Raw genomic sequence first — 18,020 nt, 5'->3', positions numbered from 1 at the left:
GCTCCTGCAACTAACATGTCATCAACATACAATAGCAAGATAATGTAAGATGTACCGAAGTCTCGGAAGTAGCAACAGTGATCCTCCTGACATCTCCTGTATCCTATCTCAAACATGTAACTATCGAACTTGAGATACCATTGTATGGGTGCCTGTTTCAAACCATAGAGGCTTTTCTTTAGTTTGCAGACTAAGTCACCCGTGCCAGCTGCAATGTATCCCTCCGGCTGCTGCATATATATCTCCTCATCGAGATCTCCGTGGAGAAAGGCCGTCTTCACATCAAGCTGCTCTAAGTGAAGATCCTCTACTGCCACCATGCTCAGCACCGCTCGAATAGTACTCATCTTGACTACAGGAGAAAAGATCTCTGTGAAGTCGATACCTGCTCTCTGCTGAAATCCTTTTACAACCAGCCTGGCCTTGTATCGCTTCTTCCCGCCTTGCTCTTCCTTCAGCCTGTAAACCCATTTGTTTGACAGTGCTTTCTTCCCCTTGGGCAGATCCACCAAATCTCACGTTTGATTCTGCTCCAATGACTTCATCTCATCATCCATGGCCAACTCCCACTCCTTCCTGGTATCAACCTCCAATGCCTCCGTGAAGCATTCAGGTTCGCTATTATCTGTGAGCAGCAAATAACTAAGATTCCCATCATACCTTTGAGGAGGCTTCCCATGAGTACTACGAGTGGACCTTCTTAGTTGTGGAGGGGGTGCCAATGCTTCAGGTTCTTGCTCTGATTGAGTCTTCTGACCAGAATTTGTAGACTCCTCTTCAGGATCCACAAAACACGGCTCAACAGGTTTTGTTTCTGATTCAGTGCTCTGCTGCATTTTCTCATTGAATACCACATCATTACTACGAATGATCTTCTTGTGTTCGGGATCCCAAAGCCGGTACCCAAACTGTTGACCTCCGTATCCAACGAAAATACACTTCTTTGATTTGGCGTCTAGTTTGCTTCTTTGACTGGAATCAACATGGACATAACTGGTACAACCGAATACTCGTAAGTGCCCCAAATCAATCTTCTTCGCTGTCCATGCTTCCTCAGGAATCCCAAATTCAAGTTTCTTTGATGGTCCTCTGTTGATCAAGTAGGCAGCAGTGTTAACTGCTTCCGCCCAAAACTGCTGTGGCAATCCAGCATGTATCCTCATACTCCTGGCACGCTCATTAATTGTTCTGTTCATCCTTTCAGCAACTCCATTTTGTTGTGGTGTTCCTGGAACTGTCCTTTGCCTGACGATCCCAGCATCTGCACAGTAGTCCTCAAACTCCCTGCTACAATACTCACCACCGTTGTCCGATCTCAGGCATTTCAACCTCTTTCCTGTCTCGAGTTCTACCATCACCTGCCATCTCCTGAAGACCCCAAATACCTCTGACTTGTGCTTCAAGAAGAACACCCAAAGCTTCCTGGTAGCATCATCAATAAAAGTAACATAGTACTGAGATCCACCAATGGAAGAAACTGGTGCAGGCCCCCACACGTCCGTGTGCACGAGATCTAGCTTTTCTTGCTTCCGAGGTTTACCTTCTTTGTTGAATGAAACACGCTTCTGCTTTCCGAGAACACAATCCTCACAGAAGTCCATCTCAACACTCCTGAGACCCTGCAGCTTTCCCAACTGGTGCATCACCTCCAGTCCCTGATAACTCATGTGCCCAAGTCTACAATGCCATAACTTGGTGTCCACATCTGCTGCAACAACTCCAATAGAGTTCTCCGTGCCGTTGGTGACATAAAGTGTCCCAACCTTCTTGCCACTAGCCACCGTCAACGAACCTCTGGATATCTTCCACTGATCAGCTGTGAAAGTAGCCTTGTACCCCTGGCTCGCCAACTGTCCAACAGAAATCAGATTCCTCTGCAGTTGAGGTACGTGCCGTACGTCCTCAAGCTCAAGTGAAGATCCAGAAACCAACTTCACTTCCGCGCTTCCCCTTCCTTGTATGGTGCAAGGCTCTCCATCCCCTAGGTAGACTTTGCCAAAGTCTCCCTTCTCATATCCTTCAAGAAGCTTCCGTTGGGATGTAGCATGGAAAGACGCGCCCGAGTCTATCACCCAAGACTCGTCACAGGTAGACAAAGATAGAACGAGGGCATCCATATCACCGTCTTCAGCAAGATTTGCCAGATCCTTGCTGACTCCTTCGGTGTGGTCGCCTTGCTTCCCTTTAGGAGATTTGCAATCCCTCCTAAAGTGCCCCGTCTTCCCGCAGTTCCAGCACTTCGCTCCCTTGTTCTGAGGTGCTCGAGACCTGCTGGATCTCGACTTCGAGTCGCTTCGAAATCGACCGTCCTTCTTTTGTCTTCCCCGGTCAGAGGTGTTTAGTGCACTTCCAGACGACTCCGTAGCTCCAGAAGATTTCCTTCTTGCTTCTTCACTCAGAAGCACTCCCACAACGTCATCAAAAATCAACTTCCCCGTTGCCGAAGAGTTGCTCACCGCCATCACCAGGCCCTCCCAGCTATCAGGCAATCCGGAGAGGATTAGCAATGCCCGAATCTCATCGTCAAAACTAATCTCCACTGACTCCAACTGGGCCGTGAGTCCATTGAACTCGTTGAGGTATTCTGCTATGCTGCCGCCATTTTTCATACGAAGATTAAACAACCTCTTCATGAGAAATACCTTGTTTGATGCTGAGGGTTTCTCGTACATCCGCGACAATGTTGCCATCAACTCCATCGTCGTCTTCTCGTTTTTGATGTTGAATGCCACTTGGGATGCAAGTGACAATCTGATGGTGCCGAGCGTCTTCCGATCGAGGACCTCCCAGTCTTCATCGGACATCTTCTCTGGTTTCTTTGCTCTACCTCCAAGAGGTAAATAGAGATCCTTCTGGTAAAGGTAATCTTCTATTTGCATCTTCCAAAACCCGAAGTTCGTGCCATTGAACTTCTCAATTCGCAACTTTCCTTCATCCGCCATTGCAGAATAACCAATAGCTCTGATACCAATTGTTGTCGGCGCCCCGCACCGGAACCCACTCACACCAGCGCCGCCACCGACGTCGGACAAGCAAGAGAGATACAAACGGATAAGCACTCTCTCGCTCCCTCGACTCCGGACTCAAGGATCACCTCTTCGCTCCGCCTACGAAGGGCAAAAGATTACCCCATGGTATCAGTAGGATAAAACACTTGAGCACCGCAACGGATTATCAAAGATCAAAGGAAGAAGAAGGAAGAAAATAGCAAAGCAAACACAAAAATGTAACGAGGTTCGGCTACAAATAGCCTACGTCCTCCACCGCTCCAAATCTCAATAAGGATGAACTGATTACAGAGATAGCACACACCCGAACGATCACAAGCGATCGATCTACAAGAGATTCACACAGAATTCCCTTTGCACAAGAAGTAGGATCCCAATCCTCTTCTTCTCTAGAACCCTAGCCTCACAAACAAGAGTCTCTCTCAAATATACGGCCAATCACCCTACCCTAGGGCTCTCATGAGTCCTATATATAGTCTCAAGACCTTCAGATGATCATAGCCGTCGAAACGCCACCAAAAACACCAAAAGAAAATCGTCCGTACGATTTTTCGCGAGCCCGAGTCGACTCGGCTGAAGTCCGAGTCGACTCTGGCACGTCTGAACAACTTCCAGTTTAATTGGCACGATCTCGAGTCGACTCCACTGTATCTCGAGTCGACTCGACGATGCTCCGAGTCGACTCGACTGTAGTTCGAGTCGACTCTGACAGTCCAGACAGAAACATGGTTTTTGCGGCTTTCTCCTCTCGGGTCGACTCGACAGACCTCGAGTCGACTCGACTGTTCCCGAGTCGACTCGACTGAAGCTCGAGTCAACTCCGACAGTCCGCCAGACAGAAAACTATGCAGAATTGATTTTTCTTCAATTCTCTTCATCACCAAAGGTCTCCACATACCCCAACAGATAGGAGCTCTACGGAGAGAGAGAGAGGTTCATGGACCATCTGTGCCCCAGGCAGCTGAGTCAGAGATTTCGGCATAGAGTCATCCAGCTCACCGAGCTCCACGCCAGACTCAGTCCCATCAGGCTCGACCTCCCCTCGCCACTTATGCTAGGAGGATGAGGACTAGATCACAGCCATTAGATACCCCCTAGGCTGATATTAGCATTATGATTAGAGCCTAGGATATGTATCTAGTTCTCATATGTATTTTGTGTTGATCATGTACTTTGTATTTTGATTGAGGAACATTGTATTTGTTTTGTTTTGGCATTATTGTACTACAATGTTCCATTTTGATCATTGAAACTGAAATGTTTGTTAATTATTGTGTCTACTTATCTATTCCCATGCACCTATTTGATGATAACAAAAAGGGGGAGAAGCAAGGAAAAAAAAATAAGTTGACAAACAAGTTGAAAATTATAATAAAAAAGGATATACATTTAAGGGGGAGCAATTTGTAACAATGAAAATGTTAAAGTCTAAGATTTAAATCGAATTTCAGAATTTGGCATATAGAATTTCAGAATTTGGCACATACCTTTCACACCTCGATACATAATCTGAAAATCATGCTTTATCTCAAATTTTTGAAGTTTCATCTTTAATTAAATATAAAAGAAAGGGAGAGTAATTCAAAAGGTCAAATTGGAAACATTTGGATGAAATAGGGGGAGACTAGCCTCAAGAAAATAGTACTTGGGTCGACCCAAGAAAAAGATGAGTTGACCCAATCCTCAAGCCTCAAGAAAACAGTTCTCTGAAAACCCTGAGAGGGTCGATCCAAATGAAATTTGAGTCGACCCAAACTTGAGTCGACCCCAAGTTAACATGAGTCGACCCAAAGGCAATCACATTCAAAAATAGGTTCTCTGTAAACCCTGAGAGGGTCGACCCAAATGGAAGTTGAGTCGACCCAACTGAACCTTGAGTCGACCCAAAAAGGTGTTGAGTCGACCCAAGTGAAGGAAGGCTGAAATGCAAGGTTCTGTGGTTCTGAGAGGGTCGACCCCAGTAAAAGTTGAGTCGACCCAAGTGAAAGTTGGGTCGACCCCAGTAAAAGTTGAGTCGACCCAAGCACGGGCAGAAGCATAACGGCTAGTTCTGCAGAAGTATTTTTTGACCTCCCAACAGTGAGTAACGGCTAGTTTTTGAATTCTAACCATTGGGGCTTGTCCAATGGATGAAGGAAACTATTTAAAGTGATACTATTCATCAGAGGAAAGTGACGTTTTAGCAAAATATCAAAGCTTACACAAGAAAGACAAGTGCCCTAATCTTCTTCATCCAAGTGCTTCATTCAAGAGTCAAAAGGAAGTGGTTGAGCAGATTCCAAGAGATATTAAGAGCTCCATCCACCCTTGAAGAGTGAAGCATTCTTGACAAAGAAGAGAGAAGTCTCATCAAGCGATAACTATTCTCTAAACTCTTCTTTGTAGCTTATATATGTTATATTTGCTCATCTAGGAGCTTCAACTTTCTTCTTTCTTTTTATTAATCACCTTGTAAAGGTTTGTTGGTGAGCCTGCAAAACCAACGGTATAGGTTTATTGGTGAACCCGTAAAACCAATTGTGAAGGTTCGTTGGTGAGCCCGTAAAACCAACATAGGTTTTTGGTGATCCCGGAAAACCAAAGTGTAAAGATTTTTAGATTGTGAGCCCGGAAAACAATCCAACTGTAATCCGCGGGATTATAGTGAATTCCCAAAGGGTCGCTTGAGGAGTGGACGTAGGTGCTTAGGAGAGCACCGAACCACTATACTTCTTGTGTGTTTGTATTGTGCATTGTTCTAATTTCACTAACTCATCAATTGACTAAAGTAAGATAGCTAAAAATTAAGAAAAACCAATTCACCCCCTCCTTGGCTTGTCACCTTGGACAACAAGTTTCAAAGTTAACGTTGTTTTATTCTTATTATATGTATATGAGAGAGAGAGAGTATGGTGAAATATACTCATCTCTCTCCATTTTTCCCATCTGATCGCTCAGTCTTCGAAATTTTCCTTCTCACTTTTTTTTGTTTTTTTTACTATAGTGAGAAATAATAGCTGTCACGACAGACATTTTATACTCAAATATTTCTAGTCTCCACGCATGTGGACGAATAACAGTCAACTTTCCGTTACATCCCTTGACCCAGTAGCAACGGGGCTGTTATTGGGACATGGAGTCAATGGTGCTCCGCGGTCAGGTAGCCAAGGTCCACGGTGACGTACTTTAATTCGATCAAATCTGTATCCTCCGTACTGAAAAGCAAGATTTGGTCAGACACTGAGAGAATCTTCCACCGTGCAACATCAACCCAGCGTGAACACTCGCTTGGCCTACTTCCAAGTGCTGACTCCACCATTCCGCGTTGGAGCCCAGAGTCCACGTTGCCTGTGTGTACGTGAAGACTTGCTCCCAAGACCCCGGGGACCAGGGCGAGAGAGTTTGCCTCAAAAGGAGTAGCCAAGTCCCAGAGAAGGGAGCAAAGCTTTAACTCAGGCACGGAAAAGAAAATTAAAAGAAAGGTGACCGCCAGATCATCAGAGTAATAAAAGAGGCGTCCAGTTGAAGCAAAATCAGTCGCTTGCGCTCTCATTCATTTCGAATTTTGAATTTTGAAACATGATATAGTGCGGTACACGTTACAAAAGGTGCATTCAATGCCCATATTGCCACTTGCTAATTATACTATAGCCACCGCCCACCTTACCGTGCTAGCCTGTGGATCTTTTCCGGGAGGACCTTTATCACTGTTGACGGGACAAAGTTTTATATCCTAATATCTGTTTTGTTTGGATAATTAAATTAAAAATTCTATAAAACTTATAAATTAGTTCGATAAAGTTTATAAAATTATAGATTGGATATATTTATATTTATAAATATATAGGAATAACTTATAGATATAAGTCTAGCGAACCTACTTTTTATAATTTTGTTGGTCGTCTCGGCCTAACCCACAAATTTCATAAAATTTTCAGCTAAATCATCCGAGCAAGTTTTTAGAAACTATTAAGTCATGTGGCTCATCTGCAAAGTTTGCTCAAGTAAACCAAAACAAGTAGCATTAGCGTAAGAATTTAATAAGACAATCCAATGCAAAATCGAGCCGATAACTGTTGCGCAAATGTAGCATAATAAATTTATATGTTAGGCATGTAATTCTTTTTTTTTGGAAAAATATTTAATGCATTTACAATATCATATCCCCATGAACCATCTCGTGATGCTTGTTGGCAATGTTCAGAAGTGAGGATAATTACGTGTATGCACCTGCATAGCTGATCATTGATGTAGCATTACATGGCCAATTATATGAGAAGGGCTTTTACAAGGTGCGTGGTAGTGTGTAACTCTACATGTACATAAAAAATTTTATTTTTTCTTAAAAAGGGATACATGTCACCAAGAAATTGGTATGCAATTCAAGATGACTTGGATAGTTGCGCCCATAATTAGCAAATACTTGTACTTTTAGTAGTGCATGAACCCAAATACTTTTGTATATATAACATTGATGCTTTACAATGATCGACCCTCCTATTTACACCATGACTATGTTTAAAGTGATACGTGGGAGATACATCCCGCTACATGGTACAACAAAAATAGGTACAAGAGGTTTCAAAAAGTGAATGGACGCCATAAAGGAGCTGATCGAGGAATCAGAATAGAGGCCCAATATTTGTAAAAGAGGGCCAAACAAGGTGCCGACATAAAGTAGGTTGAATGAAGATGCAACAAGGATTTTGGCTAACTTAGCGTGGTTATCAGTCTTATAGGTTGTATAAGGTTAGGTTGCTCTGACGGATATACGTAGTGAGAAAACAACTGGCATTAGTTACTAAAACCGCCAAAGATGGAGGCCAAATATGGGTAGTAACTATCAGAGTGGGCAATTATTATAGTTTAATATAAATAATGGATTTGTACTCCATAATAAAGATCCTTCGATATCCAATTCAATGATTTTTTTGTAATCTTAATTTTATCTACCAGTAGCTTCTATGCTAGGAGTAGCTGTAACTTAACTTTTACTACCATTGTCCAGCACTGCATCTCTCTACCATAGCCTAGTGCTGCATCTTTCCATCGTAGCCTAGTGCTACCCCTTTTATCCGTCTCTTTTGAATAATAATATAATGGTGGTGAAAATTCTTAAAGATCAAGTCACTTGGACTCATGCTGCTCTCCATCCTCCCTTCGATTATTATCTTTTCAAGTGATCCAACATTGGTGGCACGCCCATACGCATCTATCTGTAGCCATTTGACTTCTCATGACTCTTCTCTGCCACATCTAGATGAAACTCCGCTAGTGGATCCTGTGACACATCCGAACGAAACGAAAAGAGCGCCAACAAGCTTTGTGGCACATCTGGTGGGAAACATGTAGTTATCGTCATACTGATCTCGGTAGGACACCATGTAGTCACCATCACAATGATATTAGTGGGATATTGCATTGTTATCATCACATTGGATCCAATAGGACATTGTGTAGCTATCATCACAATAGATCCAATGGGACAACTGCCTAATTGCTATCATGCAATTGCAAAAAGAACTCAGGAAGCAGCTGCAGAGAAAGAGGCCGCTATACTTAAACTACGTTTAGAGTGATATGCAACATCATCGGTTTCGTTACTGGAACAAATTGAACAATCGGTTTCTATAGTTGAAAGTTGATATGTTTAGCTCCAGTGCATTCTAACATATCCTATCAAAGAAGGAACTAATCTTGTCCTCGTGGAGGATGAAACAATTTTACATGGATGCATTGCGGTTTATGAAGGATCTAAATTGGAGGCTTTGGCTCATCAAGATATAAGTGGCGAAGATGATTTAATGGAGCCATCAAAATCCACTGACCAAGGCATTGTAGAAGTTACATTAGCAAGATTACGGCAAACCAAACTATCAAGATTATCAATCATAATAAACTATAGAAGAGCATTGGTGAAGTCGGCAAGTCTGTGCCAATAGTACTTTCTAATCATTTGCCCAAGAGTGAAGGACAAAATTATATGACTTTACAATACTAGCTGTAAGTATCATAAGGGCTAGAAGGAAACCTTCTCAAAGGGTGCTTCCAAACTTCTATATGACGTATATTCCAAGGCCACATGCTGAGGGCAACTTACTCAAAGGGTTCTCCCATAATTTTTCAATGTGACGCATATTCCAAGTGCATATGCTAGGAGACAATATGACAATGTAAGGATCGATTTGGCTTGGTATTTGACAGTACGTGTGATTAGAGATCCATATGTAGACTATGGATGGTGCAATTCTGTATTCGGTATCAATATCCATGAATGGTTTATTAGATCTTGAAGAGGAAAATTATGAATAGAATAAAGCTCACATGATAGTTGTTAAAAGTCCAAGAATTACTTTTAAGGTTGAGTACATTGTTATGCAGTAAGTTATAATTTGAAAGAGATTTAGAAGACTAGTAATATCTTTAATCTGCCCCCAATCACATTGCAACTACTAGATTAGTTCATTGGCCTTGGCCATCTTGCCTATTAGGGCAAGGAACCGAGACAAACAGTCTTGAAGCCTCACACATCCTTTGGCTAGGGCTTGCAACTTTGCTTCACATGCCCTTCTCTCCTCGATCAAGCTCACCTTCAACCTTGTTAGTTTCATACGAGCATCTAGCAGCTGAGCCTCTAGAGAAATAATCAACTGCTTGGTTGATGCAACTTCAGCTTCTAGGTCATCACAAGAGTTTTTTTATGGAATAGATTTGTCCTCCAGCATCGCCACATCAAGCTCAAACTCTTTTTTCTGGGATGTCACATGTCCAACCTCTTTGGCTACTGTAGTATTAGCGTGATGCATCCAGAAGAAGTTGAAAAATCATATGCTCAAGTTGGACAAAGTTGCTGTCTGACTGATAGACAAGTTGGCCCACAGTAGAGTGTTGATCGCATCTTGGATTTCCACCTCCTTCATAGGTTTGGTTAGGTCAACAAGGTGTAAGCTAATGATATCCTGAATGGCCCTCTTTGCTTTCATAATATTGGATAAGGGACTATATAAGGTATAGGCTAAACGAGACACAACATGTGCAGGTAGCTTAGCTTTCACCTGGGCTAGCAAATTGAGAATTGAGCTATCAACCTGTAAGAAAGAAGTTGTTTGTTAAATCAAGACCGAGTACAAGGTATAGAAGGACTATTTACCTTTGTCTGTTGACCATGGGTTGAAGAGATCGAACGAAAGAATTCTAAGGCTAGATAGATGCAAGGGACTGGTCATGGGGGCTCCATCGAGCCAACATCACAGCTTTCGGCCATCATCTCCGGGTCTGAAAAGGTTGATTCTAGATGTGGCTGAATTTTATAAAGTGACTCAATCTACATCGGCTAACTAGCTAGGCTACCAAGCTTGAACGAAGGCTTAGTGGGCTGACCAAGGGGATTATATGTGGGTCCTCCTCCCATAGTTCAGCAAGAACCCTATGAAGTTTTGCCCACCCCTCTTGAAGTTCATCTCGAAGAGGAGAGAGTTGGCCAACATAGGAGTAATAGTTTGGATAGGATTGATGGTAACAAGGATATCGACAACAAGAGTTCTTTGTAATCCTTTTTCTTCTTAGATTATTAAAAGACCAAAAGGCACCTTGTTACTTAAGCTGCCAGTGTGCTTTCACTTGGAAGGAGTTGATGGATTACATGACTTGGGTTTACTGCCACTATCTTCTTGTGCTTCGAGGCCGAAGGCTCAAGTCATGAGATCGAAGGTTCAGCCTCAGGATGAGCAGGCCGAATAGGCAATGCTAAAAGAGAAGCTAGAGGATAAAGTAAGAAAGTTGAAGTTAGTGAAGAAATAAATAAAGAAAAATTATTAGTGACTCACCCTTCTTATTGAGAGTTACAAACACTACTCTTTGAAATGATTGTCGCTATTGTCAGTTGGGGCAATATAGCTCGAGCAAGATGACTGAACCATTCATAGTAGAGGCAGTGGGAGCTATTGAGTTAGCGATCCTAAATTTGGATGAGGGATAGTCAGGCCAATGTCGGTCTAACCAACTATAGAATTGTCTAGCACGGTCCGACCAATCTATGTCTTCCCGACCATCTTCTCTTAGCCACATAACTAACCTCAAATTCGACCCTCAATTCTTGCTTGGCCTTTCTCATCTATTCTCCATTAACATGGCTCAACGAGCCAGCAAACTTGATCTTATAAAATTTTTCATATTTTTTTAATCTTATCTACAAGATTGGATAGCATATCTTTGCCCTCAAAGAAGACTAAAGTTGCTACACCTACGCATTGCAAGACAATAGAATCATCGGAGGGGTTTGTAGCAAGAAAGGATTGGTCTTGGGCTCATCTATCCAGGTCAACATAAGTTGCTGATTTAGATCAAATATGGGATATATATTTGTTCTACCAACGAATGAAGTCTTAAGTCATGGCGGGTCCAAGAGTAAAAGGTATAAAGGTGCAATTAGAGCAAGATTGACAGTAGAGGCAATCGGCTAGATCTACTACTCTAGGGATAGTAATCAAGAGCTGATCCTAATAAAATTCATTCAGGCAGTAGAGAGGCAAATAGAGAATTGCTTGGGCAAAGACGAATTACCAAATAAAAAATTTTGGGCATTATTGCTCGACCCACACTTATTGTTGTCTGAGGGCTCAATGATGGAGCCAATATGTAAATCTCTAGGCATGAGAAAGTGCCTCCATTGGTTACTTACCACTTTGGCCTCTTCTGGAGTTAAAAATCTATCGGAGGAAGGAGTAGTGAAGAGGGCTTTGAAGCCCAAAGAAATGGACATAGGAAGGAGATGTTGCAATGGGCTAAACTATCACGCCCCCGACTCGAGATCATGAGCCAGGGGTTGCATCAACTATCACATACTCATAGAAACTCTCCCCACAAGCATGCAAGGCGTCTCAACATGATATCATAAATATACAACAAAATAATTTAAATAATAATGTGCAAAATTTATTTCATTAACTTACTGATGGTGGACCACTGCAGGAGAAGAGGAGATGGATGGTGAAAGGGGAGGCTGCGCAGCGGGGGCGACGGTGGAATCAAGTGGCCGCAGCGGCAGATGTGGAAAGCAACTTGGGGTTGTCCGTCCAGAAACAGGATCCTGAGGCTTTGGCAACAGAGGCAAAGCCAAGGCTCTGATACCAAGTTGATGGCGGACCACTGCAGGAAGGAAGAGAGAAAGAGGAAGAAGAAGGGAAGGAGAAGGAAGAAGAGGTTATAGAGATGTAGGAAAAAGAGAAGAGGAGGAAAAGATGAAGAAGAACAAGAAAGTGACTAGAATTTTTTCATTCAATCATCAATTTTCTCATACATGAGAGTGATAGTCTTTATATAGACCTTACATCTTGACCAAATCAAGTAATCAATTGACCAAATCAATAATTGACATTGACTAAATTTGGACCCTTACATCAATTAATCCCTTACCAAAATTGGTCCACTAAATTGACCTAATTACATAAACCCAATTGACTAGTCTAATAACAAAATAACTGACCAAATTGACTTGACTAAGACAAAAGCAAATAATGCAATAAAAGAAAATGACTCGGACTCAAATGGACCCAATCCGGGTCTGACTCAATCCAAGGGCTCAGGATCATCTGAATGAAGGGCTCTGATGTTCCTATCAGTTTGGCTTCTTAGCTGGACCCTTATAATTCTTATTCCATTCTTTAGATTCTCTGGATATGTTTCTTTTCTTTTGATTTCTTTCTCTTTCAGCAAAAGCTTTATTGACTTTTCTTTCAATTATTAATATTTTATTCACCACAACTACATAGATAGTCAACTCATAGGGTACCACTTGCTTTCTAATTTCAGTCTTCAATCCCATCTCGAATTTGTGCACTCGATCTTGCTTATCCTCAACTAATTTCGGAATAAATTTGGCTAACTCTATAAATTTAGCTTTATATTTGGTCACTGACATATTTCTTTGCTTCAAATGAATAAATTTTTGCTCTTTCTGCGTCCTCACACTTCGAGGAAAGTATATACCATAGAATGCTCTTCAAAATCCATCCTAGGTGAGAGGTTTCCCATCTTGCTTAAATTTATGTTCTAGCATCCGCCACCAGTTGAACACTTCATCTTGCAACATGTGTGATACATACAGAATTTTTTCATCATCCCGACATCTCTGAACATCAAACGCTTCTCCATCTTTGTAAGCCAATTGCAAGCTTCTAAAGGTTCCGTAGTTTTCTTGAAAGTTGGAGGGGCCAGCTACTTGAACTCAGCTATGTTATTACACTGCTCATACTTCTCCCCTCGTCCTTGTTGTTGCTATGCATGGTGCAACTACATTTGTTGTTGTTGAACCTATTGCTGATGGAGCAACTGCTGCTACACCTGCTGTCGCATTTGCATCATGCCAACTAAGGTCTACATAACCTAGTCTAAGCCTGATTCTTGTTGTCCTATCTAAGTATCCCAGGTAGGATTGATGACTCCCTCTTGCTGAGGAGTGCTACCGACTTGTTGGGGAGTGCTACCATCTTGCTAGTTTGGTGCCTCACTAGTAGAACCACTAATAGTCTTTCTCATCCGATATGGAGGCATTATAACCTATATCGTTCAGATAGCAGCAACCCATAATAAGATTACCAATTAATTACAAGTTTTAGAATAACTTGTCACGATTATCACAAACTAATGTCCCAATGTCCCTAGTGTCTACCCACCTTCACTTATTTTATGTTCGATTCTATAACTTATGATTCATCTACTTATGCTCTGATACAATATCAATTGTCATACCTCCGACCCGAGATTGTGAGCCAAGGGTTGGGTCAACTGCCACATACTCATAGAGAACTCTCTCGACAAGCATGCAAGACATTTCAACCTAATATCATAGATATGCAATGAAATAATTTAACTAATAATATGCAAACTTTATTTTATTAACTAACTCCACTTATAATGTCTCACAATTCTAACATTAGTTTACCGTAATACATCAATTTAAATAAAATCTAATATAAGATAATTTGTGCCACAATTTTTTTAGTCACTCTCCCATATTAAAAAACTTCGGTAGGCTAGTTCTCTAAATATATAAAAAATCGTATAATGAGATAGACAATCCAGTAAGCAATGATCACTTTAGCTAAAAAAATTTAGCAATTAAATATATAATAATTTATAAAAAATAAGCATATATGCAATACTAATATATAAATCAATTTTTTAAAAAATATTAAAATTTTTGTTCGTAGATTCAAACTCTTTCAAATATTTAATTTATCTTATCAATTCTGGGCTATGACCACATCTTTTCTATGGTAGGGTCATAATACCGGCTAATCTTGTTGCGGTGAGCTGCGAATCATCTAGCAACAAAGTCCTTTAAGACTGCGTATCTACTTGCAGTATGTCGCTCATCATCTTAGATACAACCTTCAGAACAAATTATGTGCCAACATATTAGCCTCCATTGGTGGGGTCCTCAACATAACTAGGTTGAAATATAAATGGTTCTAGAATCTAGGTTCATATTTCAGTTCTAAAATTATCGTTGTCAAAATCAATTAATCATATCCATAATAAGATCATATATTGTCATATTATTCTAAAATAACATATTCCGTAATAATATATACTATGAATCAAATTCATGCATCATGAGTAATACCACTCAAAAGTCATGAATATAATAATTTTATAATTACTAATAAATTTAAAAAAGTAAAATATTACTTACATTGCGAATGCAATCTAACTAATATATCCAATTAATTTTAAAAATTCTTTATAGAGCCTAATATCCAAAAAATATAGTTCTTCTTAAAATTTTATCATAATTATTTTTACAAATAAAAAATCTTAAATTCTAACACCCCTCATAGGGTTGACCAAGCAGGAGTGTCCGATACTCTGGTTTGTCCAATCAAAGTAAAATTTATTAGATCATGCTCGGATTAGGGTACCTATGGTTCAACATATATCGAGTGATCAAATCTAACAATGTTTGATAGAGGCCAAGAAGGGGGCTGATACACCGCCCGACGACCTTGTATCAGAATCTTTCACCAAGGTTGAACCCAAATCATAAAGAGAGGTACCATGCCAAATTCAACGTCTCTAGAGAGAGTAGAGAGAGTCTAGTAGAGAGAGAAATAAAAGAGAGAAAGGATGGAAAAGAGAGAATCTAAGTCTAGGTTCAGTTAGGAATTGGGATTGGTTGTTGATGACATGGGTTAACCTGGATCAATCAACATGTTAGGAGAGAGAAACTTTGCAGAGAGAGAAATAAGAGAGAGAATAAGAGAGAAAATATGGAGAAGGGAGAGAAAGAAAAGAGGAAGAGAGAACAAGGTCTCTCTCTAGTCAAGGAAGAAGTAGGGTGAAGAAAAGCATGACTGTGGTGGTGCCTGGGTCAGGGTACCCACGGCCGCCCACTGTGGATGTTGACTGACGGTGGCCGGCAGCCGACAACAAGGAAAAATAGACCGAAACAGGGCTCCCCTATTACAGACTATTTCTGGGTGATTTGCTAGCCCAAAATAGTGTGAATTCTAGCTACAATATTAGGAGAGAGAGAGAAGAAGAAGAAGCGGAACACATACCTTGGTCTGGTGAGGTGGTCCGGCAGCTCTTTTCGGCGACAAATTGAAGAAAAAGAAGAACGTAAAGAGGAGTTTGGGATCAATGGCTCAATCTCGGGTGAACTCGAAGGAGGAGGAGGAGGTATTTAAATAGATAATCCCGGCCTTATTCGGCCGGTGTCTGGATCACGATGAACTTTCAATCTTTATCGCAATTGAGAAGGAAGAAGTCTCTAGCCAGAGTCTTCCTCCCGATCTGACCTCACGTGCGTCGCATGTGCGGCCCAAGGCCAAAAATGGCTAGGCCGGTCAAGTGGATCGGGCCAGTCCTTGGGTTTCACATAAACCTTCATAAAATATCTTGAATGATTCAACCAAGGAAAGATTCAGCCCCATTAGTCGAGTAAAACAAAGGCTGAGAAACGGAACTTTAGGAAGGACCCTCATAGGACCCCCATAGCTCCAAGTTCCCAAATTCAAATCCTTTAGGCTTTGGTAAAGATAACCTATGATTAAAAGCTCAAAGATATAGGCCGATCTATGGCCAAAGCAAAGGCCAGTTAGAGATGAGCCTTGTCTACTTTCACCAACCAACAATAGAAAAAAAATTTACAGATCTATACAAGATAAAAGGTTGCGCATTCTATCATGGAAATAGGTTCGGTTTGATGGAATAATTGCAAAATATCTGAGGCATAGTTGGAATATTTGCTAAAATTGAGACTAAAATTGTTAGGAGGGATTCCAACTGAGGTCTTCGCATTAAACACTTCTCTGAAATATTGAAAGAAACACTAAATCAAAAAGATTAGGGCTGGACATACTGAAGTTGAATAAAACATGTTGGAAGTAGTTGACCAATAACAAGCAGCAACTAAAACCAAAAGATGATTGTCTATTGGAGGAGCGATTGAAAGAAACAAAAGTTTGGATAGACTATTGGCCTCCCAAATGGCAGTCTTTTGTTGGTAAACTTGGTCATACTAGAGATTCCAAAGAAGGGATTTACATGGATGTAGGCGATGAAGTTCAAACTATCCTAAATCGAACTTTGTTGACTTAATGGTTTAATTTTGATGATTAACAAATGATGGAGTAGGTTATTAATGCTTATATATATATTTTAAGAGCAGTTTAAATTATTTTTCAAGGAAGCTTTAGATGTTTGAATATTTAGAGTAGCATGGAGAAGCTGAAAAGATCAAATTCTTAAAGTTGGAGACAAGTTCGAAGTTGTTCAAAGGCTTTCACAATGTTGGAGCTAACTCCAGCTTGCCAGAGTTGACCCCCTGAATGCCTATAGGTCAAAATTATGGATTTACAGCTTTCTAGGCATCCAAACTCGACTCCCAGGGGTTTAGGAGTTGACCCCTAGGTCAATTCTGACACTTGAAAGTCAAATGACACATTTGACATAGGACTGGAGTCGACCCTAGGGTCCGCCCCTCTGTTCCATCAAACCTATAATGGCTAGTTTTTAGCACAAACATATAGCATTATATGCATTCTAACTGCTCTCTAATAGTTGTCAGCAATCCATTCACCAGCATATCTTCTTCATAAAAGGGCTTCCAAAGCAAAAGAAGCAAGCTAAGCATTAAGAGTTTGAAAGGAAAAGAGACTCATTTATTGAGAAGTATTTAATACAAGCACAACCACCAGTTCAAGATCATTAACTAAAGATTTTTAATTGAAGCAAAGAGAGCTTCTCATAGCAAATCAAAAAGAGCTTTATTGATTTTATTTATGCTCATTAAGGAGCATTGTTTTTTTATTGTATCACTTTATACTTGCGGGTGACAAGTTTCAGGCGTGCTGAAACTTGGAGAAAAATTTATTCGCACCTTGAAATGGATTGTATAGTGTTTGTTCGTATCCGAGAAATGAGTGGCTAGCTTGGGATAAGTTAGAATTCTTGGTTAGTGGTTTTCGATGTTTGTAATCATTTACGGATGTTTAGTAGATTGAAATTCTCATTTAGGGAGCTTGGAGAGTGGATGTAGGTGCTGGGTTTGGCACCAAAGCACTATAAATTTCTTGTGTTTGTGGTGCCTTAATTGTTTCACTATAAAGGGATAGTCTCCCATAATGAGACATGATCTGAAGAGTTTGCATAGTGACTATAGGCAACGACCCTTTGAAATACAAAATGTTGCATTGGCACATGGCCACTACCGAAGGAATAGATAAATTTGAAAAAGGCTCGGATTTCAATAGGGGTAATTATTTGGAGAGCCGACCTTGTATAGGTACTCGAATGTGGAGGGCATTGTTTCACCACATCCATGCTCAAAGCAATACATGGGCGGCACGTGCTGAGTTAGCCGCATGGTAGAGTAAGAATAGGTAGAAGGGGTTTTAGAAATATACTAAGAGCTGAGGCCGAATGGATGCCATGTAGAAGCTGATTGAGGAATCATACCAGAGGCTTGATACATACAAAAAAGGGCCAAACAAGGTGCCAACATAAAGTAGGCCGAATGAATATGCAACA

This window comes from Phoenix dactylifera, chromosome 8 (assembly GCF_009389715.1).
Source record: "Phoenix dactylifera cultivar Barhee BC4 chromosome 8, palm_55x_up_171113_PBpolish2nd_filt_p, whole genome shotgun sequence".
Taxonomy (NCBI): Eukaryota; Viridiplantae; Streptophyta; class Magnoliopsida; order Arecales; family Arecaceae; genus Phoenix; species Phoenix dactylifera.
This window is presented reverse-complemented; position numbering follows the sequence as displayed.